The sequence below is a fragment of the Aquarana catesbeiana genome, linkage group LG05 (genome assembly GCF_042186555.1).
Source record: "Aquarana catesbeiana isolate 2022-GZ linkage group LG05, ASM4218655v1, whole genome shotgun sequence".
Classification (NCBI taxonomy): domain Eukaryota; kingdom Metazoa; phylum Chordata; class Amphibia; order Anura; family Ranidae; genus Aquarana; species Aquarana catesbeiana.
The window spans coordinates 184,844,432-184,853,506 of NC_133328.1; positions in this window are offsets into that span (position 1 = coordinate 184,844,432).

A 9,075-nucleotide genomic window follows, 5' to 3' on the forward strand; every position below is an offset into this window, starting at 1 on the left:
GAAGAAAGATGTTAGTTTAAATAGTAAAATGTTTCTTTAACCATTTATAAAAACCCAACAACGTTACATTGGTTATTGACACATACGATTGAATCACAGGCGTTCCTATTCTCAGCCAATAACTGCAAAAAAATGAATTTCCTTTCTTGCTGGCAATGATTTTTTTTTTTTGCTGTAATATTCATAATACAACACTAAAGGAAAAGTGTACAGTAAAACCTTGGATTGCGAGCATTATTGGTTCCAGAAACATGCTTGTAAACCAAAGCACTTGTATATCAAAGCAAATTTCCCCATGAGAAATAATGGAAACTCAAATGATTTGTTCCACAGCCATTTATTCATAGGTCCTCTATATAAAAAAATTATAGCAATGTGATAGGTTGTGTAACCATAAAATGTCCATCCACAAATGGAAGCCTCCACAAGGAGATTAGAAGCAAAATCCAGCAGGAGCTACAGAGTATAAAAGAGAAGAGAGGCGCCTCTAAGTGTAGCGATAAGGTTACATTTAATGAAGGTACAACATTTAGCAACTCACATGGTTGATGATTAAAAGAGACACATCTAAGTATGCAGGTATCCGGAGTAAAGCTGTCCACGTAGACCATCCTCCGCACCGCCGTCTCTCACCGCTGTCACTCTGCAATTGTGACCGGGAAGACTACCCTGCAGTAGAGCGATTAAACCGCTCGTGGAAGGGGCGACGTCGATGGCGGTGAGGAGGACGGTCTAGGTGGGCAGCTTTACCCCGGATGCCCGCATACTTAGATGTGCCTCTTTTAATCATCAGCCATGTATGTTGCTAAATGTACCTTTTATTAAATGTAACCATATTGCTACACTTAGAGGCGCCTCTCTTCTCTTTTATACTCAGTTGTGACATGACGCTACTTGTATATCAAGACATCGCTTGTATATGAAGTCAAAATTTATTTTTAAAAATTGCTCGTCTTGCAAAACGCTCCCAAACCAAGTTACTCTCAAACCAAGGTTTTACTGTATAGTTAGTGTATTTCATTATATTCCCCTTTCCTGTTTTTTCCTTTTTTTTTCCTATTCTTTCTTTTCTTTCCTATCTCTTCTTTTACCCTCTATTAATTTATTCTCCCTTCAGTCTCCTTTCCTTTTTCCTCCCTCCCTTATGTTTTTCACCTTCCCATCCCTTCAATTACATTTCCTTTCCCCTCCCTTATATTCCTTTTCTATTCCCCTTCATTCCACCCCCTTCTCTTTTCTTCATTTCCCTTTTTTATGTTTTTTTTTGGCCTCTCTTCCCTTTCATTCCCCTTCCTTTCCTTTTTATCCCCTTAACCACTTCAGCCCCCGAAAGATTTTACCCCCTTCCTAACCAGAGCAATTTTTGCAATTCGGCACTGCGTCGCTTTAACTAACAATTGCGCGATCGTGCAACTTCGCACCCAAACAAAATTGACATCCTTTTTTCCCCACAAATAGAGCTTTCTTTTGGTGGTATTTGATCACCTCTGCGGTTTTGTAATGTATATCATGCCCCCCTGAGGTCATATCCACAGTAATCTCTAGCAACCAATCAACAAGCAGAAATCCATGTGCTGTAACATCTAGCAACTAATCAGTGAGCCGTCATGTGTGCTGTAACCTCTAGCAACCAGTCAGTGAGCGGTAATGATACACTGTAACCTCTGGCAACCAAACGCAGTAGCTGCCTGATCTAATTCAGTAAATTGATTTTGAGTCTAGCTGCTATTTATTGTATGTCTCCGAGCAGGTGGAGAGCAAAACTGTATGGGGGGGCCCCCAAGAAAGTTTTGCCCAGGGTCCAATCAATATTAAAGACGGCCCTGGCTATCATGCGATGCATACTAATAAATAAATGTATGGTAATGCGTTGTTACAATGCATCTTAAGGTTAGCAAAACACGTCATTTAACTGTATACACAACACAGCGTGAATTTTATGACCATACGGACCCCTAAAGTATAGCTAAACCCACAGGCCCTTAACCACTTCATTCTGGAAGCATTTACCCCCCCCCCCTTCCTGACCAGGCCATTTTTTGCGATACGGCACTGTGTTACTTTAACTGAAAATTACGTGGTCGTGCGGCACTGTACCCCAAAAAAATTGACGTCCTTTTTTCCCGCCTCGTCCAGCTCCCCACTGCCCTCCTCAGCTGTGCCCGCCTCGTCCAGCTCCCCACTGCCCTCCTCAGCTGTGCCCGCCTCGTGCAGCTCCCCACTGCCCTCCTCAGCTGTGCCCACCTTGTCCGGCTCCCCACTGTCCTCCTCAGCTGTGCCCGCCTCGTCTAGCTACCCACTGCCCTCCTCAGCTGTGCCTGCCTCGTCCAGCTCCCCACTGCCCTCCTCAGCTGTGCCCGCCTCGTCTAGCTACCCACTGCCCTCCACAGCTGTGCCCACCAGGTCTAGCTACCCACTGCCCTCCTCAGCTGTGCCCGCTACGTTTAGCTACCCACTGTCCTTCTCAGCTGTGCCGCCTCGTCTAGCTACCCATTGTCCTTCTCAGCTGTGCCTGCCTCGTCCAGCTCCCCACTGTCCTCCTCAGCTGTGCTCGCTTTGTCTGGCTCCTCACTGTCCTAATCTGCCTCCTCGACTGTGCCCACCTCGTCTGGCTCCCCACTGTCCTTCTCTGCCTCCTCAGCTGTGCCCGCCTCATCCAGCTCCCCACTGTCCTCCTCCAGCTCCTCAGCTGTGCCCGCCTCGTCCAGCTCCCCACTGCCCTCCTCAGCTGTGCCCGCCTTGTCCGGCTTCCCACTGTCCTCCTCAGCTGTGCCCGCCACGTCTAGCTACCCACTGTCCTTCTCAGCTGTGCCTGCCTCATCCAGCTCCCCACTCTCCTCCTCAGCTGTGCTCGCTTTGTCTGGCTCCTCACTGTCCTCCTCTGCCTCCTCGACTGTGCCCACCTCCCCACTGTCTTTTCCGCCTCCTCAGCTGTGTCCGCCTCATCCAGCTCCCCACTGTCCTCCGCTTCCTAAGCTATGCCCGCCTCGTCCAGCTCCCCACTGCCCTCCACAGCTGTGTCCGCCTCGTCCGGCTCCCCACTCTCCTCCTCCGCCTCCTCAGCTATGCCCGCCTCCTCCAGCTCCCCACTGCCCTCCTCACCTGTGCCCGCCTTGTCCAGCTTCCCACTGTCCTCAGCTGTGCCCGCCACGTCTAGCTACCCACTGTCCTTCTCAGTTGTGCCCGCCTCGTCTAGCTACCCATTGTCCTTCTCAGCTGTGCCTGCCTCGTCCAGCTCCCCACTGTCCTCCTCAGCTGTGCCCGCCTCGTCCGGCTCCTCACTGTCCTCCGCCTCCTCGGCTGTGCCTGCCTTGTCCGACTCCAAACTGTCCAACTCTGCCTCCTCAGCTGTGCCCGCCTCTTCCGGTTCCCCACTGTCTTCCTCTGCCTCCTCAGCTGTGCTCGCTTTGTCTGGCTCCTCACTGTCCTCCCCTGCCTCCTCGGCTGTGCCCGCCTCATCTGGCTCCCCACTGGTCTCCTCAGCTGTGCCCACCTCGTCTGGCTCCTCACTGTCCTCCGCCTCCTCAGCTGTGCCTGCCTCGTCCGACTCCAAACTGTCCTCCTCCACCTCCTCAGCTGTGCCCGCCTTGTCCGGCTCCCCACTGTCCTCCTCAGCTGTGCCCGCCTCGTCCAGCTCCCCACTGTCCTCCTCTGCCTCCTCAGCTGTGCCCAACTTCTTCCGACTCCCCACTGTCCTCTTCCGCCTCCTCAGCTTTGCCCGCCTCCTCTGCCGTGCCGGCCAGACATTCTTCAGCCCCCTTGTGTTCCCCCGGCCAGGCTAGAGGGGAAGTCAGCAGCCATGGCTGCACCCCCTAGGCTGCAGTGTGCCCTAGGCGGCTGTCTAGTTTGTCTAGCGGGAGCGCCTGTTCCTGCATCCGACCCAACACATTAGGTTTGTGTTTGGATATTTATATTCAGGAAGAATTTCTACCACCATCACTGGCCCAAACTACTGAACTCACCTTCATGCCGTCTTAATACTTGTCATTGCCTGGTCCTCGGAGATGGCAGTTATTCGTTTATCCATAAGATTTCCAAAAATAATCAAAGTACAAAAAAAAAGCGCAGAAGTCTAAACTGTATTCTTCTCTCTTTCCAAATACGATGTGCTCTTTCCATGTACTCCTTTTTATGGATACATTTGATTATACATTACAGCTCTCCTAGGGGAACCTCTTCTGCTGCTTAGCATTAATTAACATCATCGGTGTCCCACCATTGGTTTTGCTTGGCACTTCAGGTTGTCTTTTAGATTTTTCTGTCTTCTTTCAACCTTCCTGACCAAGACGACTGTTCTTTATTCGTGACTCTTCTGTTTTTTTCCTCACTCTCTCCTTCCCTCCACCTTTCTCCTGTTTGTTTTCTTGTTAATGAAGGAGACTAATTACTCTCTAGAGTCCTTAATACCACACCTAGAGGAATAGTGATTAGATGTTCCTCCTATCCAGAGATCCTAGGTAGGGTTGGCTATATACCAGTAGAATTTTGTTTGAAAAAAAAAACTGACATTAGTTTTAGTCCATAGTGATGAGGAAAATCAAAGGATGGAAAACATTTCTTGAACAAACAGAATTCGGAAAAAAAAACAAAAAACTGGGTTTATTGTAATGCGCATCTACAAATCGAACTTAAAATTGGCATGGCAATTGAACAGTTTTCAGGGTTTTTTTTTTCTAAGTAATAATAGTTTATTGAGCTATTTCCATACAAAACAAAGTACAGAACCGCGCTCTCTCAATGTTTTTTAAGTGCAAATGCTTATAAATGCATAATCCAAAATCAACAAACACAATCAAACATGTCTGATGTGATAATTACGTATAACGTCCACAAAGTGTATAATCAAAATAAACAAAGTGAATAATAAAAAAATTGGTGATCAAAAAAAAGAAATAAAAAAAATTCAGTCAATTCATGTGAGTCTTCCGATTTTTGGTGTACAACAAGGAATAGATCTTCCACCACCATCACCTGCCACACAGCCTACTCACCAGAATCCCATGACACACCCATTACAGGTAGTCATATACACCTATGGATAATGCCAATGGAGGATCCTCACAGCCACAGCTCCGGTCCAAGCGGATGATCAATCAGGATCCCACGGAACCCGTTACAGGTACTCTTAAATGCTTGTGGTGGAACTCAATGTAGAAATTTTCATAAACACAGCATCAATCCAATCCACAGCATCAATCCTAAATCTATTTGATTTAGGTCAGGCGAGCGTGGGGGGCCATTCAACGGTATTGATTCCTTCATCCTCCAGGAACTGGCTGCATACACTTACCACATGAGGCCGGGCATTGTGGTGCACCAGGAGGAACCCACTGCACCAGCGTAGGGTCTGACAACGGGTCCAGGGATTTCATTCCGATGCCTAATGCCAGTCAGGTTGCCATTGTCTAGCCTGTAGAAGTCAGTGAGCGGTAATGATGTGCAGTAACATCTAGCAACCAATCAGTGAGTGATAAGGATGCGCAGTAGCCTCTAGCAACCAATCAGTGAGCCTGGACCAGTTCTCTATGTTTACATTATTAAAGTATTTTTAGATAGATCTATATGTGTGTTTGTCTGTTGGAGAGCGAAATTGCATGGCGAGGCCCAAGAAAATGTTTGCCCAGGGTCTAATCCATATTAAAGACAGGCCTGCCTACATGTATAAGGTCGTTTAATAAGAGAAAATGAAATGGGAGAATGTGCACGCGAATGCTATGCTAGCTGAGAAAAATGGGCGTCTTAGGCTAGGTTCTAGCCTAAGATCCCCACTTTTAACAGCTAACATATGGCGTCCCTGAACAGCGTTTAAAAATAATATCCAATGCTTGAAATTCATCAAAATGATGAAGTCTGCGACTATGGGTTTGGCATATTATACATGTAAAGCAGGGTGGTTAGCTTCAGCATGTCATTGAAAGGAGGATACATCCCACCATTTCCTATCTTGACAGGAAGTGAGAAGAAACTCGCAATAGGGAAACAGGTAGCAATAAAAAGGATTTTTTTTTTTGGTAGAATCCAGGAGTGCCGGATCTCTCGATAATGTAAAAGTTCTGCTTGGGTTGCTGCAAATAGTGAATAGTTAGTTACACAGCAAGCTCTCTAATGTACAAGAGCCTCAGCTAGGTTCTTGTTTCAACATGGTAGACCAGGGTAGGCAACCTTTGAGAGGTGAAGATCTACCATGACAACATGAATAACAGCAAAGAGTTTTGCAGCCTTTATTTATTTTTAATTTTTAGTTAACTAGTAAGCCCCCAGAGGTCAGTAGTATGTAGGGCAGTATACAGAGGTCAGTACTATGTAGGGCAGTGTACAGAGGTCAGTAGTATGTAGGGCAGTGTACAGAGGTCAGTAGTATGTAGGGCAGTGTACAGAGGTCAGTAGGATGTAGGGCAGTGTACAGAGGTCAGTAGGATGTAGGGCAGTGTACAGAGGTCAGTAGTAGGTAAGACAGTGTACAGAGGACAGTAGTATGTAGGGCAGTGTACAGAGGTCAGTAGGATGTAGGGCAGTGTACAGAGGTCAGTAGTATGTAGGGCAGTGTACAGAGGTCAGTAGTATGTAGGGCAGTGTACAGAGGTCAGTAGGATGTAGGGCAGTGTACAGAGGTCAGTAGTATGTAGGGCAGTGTACAGAGGTCAGTAGTATGTAGGGCAGTGTACAGAGGTCAGTAGTATGTAGGGCAGTGTACAGAGGTCAGTAGGATGTAGGGCAGTGTACAGAGGTCAGTAGTAGGTAAGACAGTGTACAGAGGTCAGTAGTATGTAGGGCAGTGTACAGAGGTCAGTAGGATGTAGGGCAGTGTACAGAGGTCAGTAGTATGTAGAGCAGTGTACAGAGGTCAGTAGTAGGTAAGACAGTGTACAGAGGTCAGTAGTAGGTAAGACAGTGTACAGAGGTCAGTAGTGGGTAGGGCAGTGTACAGAGGTCAGTAGTATGTAGGGCAGTGTACAGAGGTCAGTAGTGGGTAGGGCAGTGTACAGAGGTCGGTAGTAGGTAGGGCAGTGTACAGAGGTCAGTAGTAGGTAGGGCAGTGTACAGAGGTCAGTAGTATGCAAGTGTACAGAGGTCAGTAGTAGGTTGGGCAGTGTACAGAGCTCAGTAGTATGTAGAGCAGTGCACAGGACAGGGGTTAACAGGGCAAAGGACAGGGGGTCAGGTATGCACAGTACAGGGGGTATAAAACTGGGGGTCAGGAGAGCCAGTGGGGGGGGGTCTGGAGGGCACAGTACTCGAGGATCTGGAGAGCATAGTACTGGATCATCAGGAGGACATGGTACTTGAGGTCAGGAGGCCACACAGAGGGGTGTGTATCTCGTGTCTCGTGTCCTGATTGTATAGATTGATAGCAGCGCAGCCATTGGCTCCCGCTGCTGTCAATCAAATCCAATGACGCGGGACCGAGTCCACTGCAGTTAGTTTTTGCACAGAGTGGCCCCCGATCCTAGTCTTCTGGGGTCCCTCAGCGGCGCCGGTGGCTCCTCCTCTTCTCGAGTCCCCCCGCCAGAGAAGCGCTCTCCATTGGGACACCCGTGCGTGTCAATAGACGCAGCAGCAGGACACGGGAGCGCGCGAGCGCGGGTTGTCCCAAAGGAGAGCGCTTCTCCGACGGGGGAACTCGAGAAGAGGAGGAGCCACCAGCGCCGCTGGGGGGCCCCAGAAGAGGAGGATCGGGGGCCACTCTGTGCAAAACAAACTGCACAGTGGAGGCAAGTATGACATGTATGTTTAAAAAAAAAAAAGGGTTTAGTAACCCTTTAAATGCACTTTACAAAAAAATATAAGTCATGCATTACCACTTGGTCAGTCTTATATACATAGTTACATAGTAGGTGAGGTTGAAAAAAGACACAAGTCCATCAAGTCCAACCTATGTGTGTGATTATATGTCAGTATTACATTGTATATCCCTGTATGTTGCGGTCATTCAGGTGATTATCTAATAGTTTCTTGAAACTATCGATGTTCCTCGCTGAGACCACCACCTGTGGAAGGGAATTCCACATCCTTGCCGCTCTTACAGTAAAGAACCCTCTACGCAGTTTAAGGTTAAACCTCTTTTCTTCTAATTTTAATGAGTGGCCACGTGTCTTGTTAAACTCCCTTCCGCGGAAAAGTTTTCTCCCTATTGTGGGGTTACCCGTACGTTATTTGTATAATGAAATCATATCCCCTCTCAAGCGTCTCTTCTCCAGAGAGAATAAGTTCAGTGCTCACAACCTTTCCTCATAACTAATATCCTCCAGACCTTTTATTAGCTTTGTTGCCCTTCTTTGTACTCGCTCCATTTCCAGTACATCCTTCCTGAGGACTGGTGCCCAGAACTGGACAGCATACTCCAGGTGCGGCCGGACCAGAGTCTTGTAGAGCTGGAGAATTATTGTTTTATCTCTGGAGTTGATCCCCTTTTTAATGCCAATATTCTGTTTGCTTTGTTAGCAGCAGCTTGGCATTGCATGCCATCGCTGAGCCCATCATCTACTAGGATCCCCAGGTCCTTTTCCATCCTAGATTCCCCCAGAGGTTCTCCCCCCAGTCTATAGATTACATTCATATTTTTGCCACCCAAATGCATTATTTTACATTTTCTACATTGAACCTCATTTGCCATGTAGTTGCCCACCCCATTCATTTGTTCAGGTCTTCTTGGAAGGTTTCCACATCCTGCGGAGAAGTTATTGCCCTGCTTAGCTTAGTATTGTCCACAAATACAGAGATTGAACTGTTTACCCCATCCTCCAGGTCGTTTATGATAGGATTGGTCCCAGCACAGAACCCTGAGGGACCCCACTACCCACCCCTGACCATTCCGAGTACTCCCCATTTATCACCACCCTCTGAACTCGATTGAAAAAATGGAGGTGTATCGTAACACGGAGTGGCACCGTGGATACACATAAAATAAACCTGTGCCACGTCCTAACAAAATCGTATTCAAGAACCAAAAAGGAGGGGCTTTTGGACTTTTTAGGCACAACTACAAAAAACTAGTTATATAAAATATTATTTTATTCACTTAGAAAAATACATAGCAAAAAGAAACAATGCTAAAAACCACAACATGTGTATATA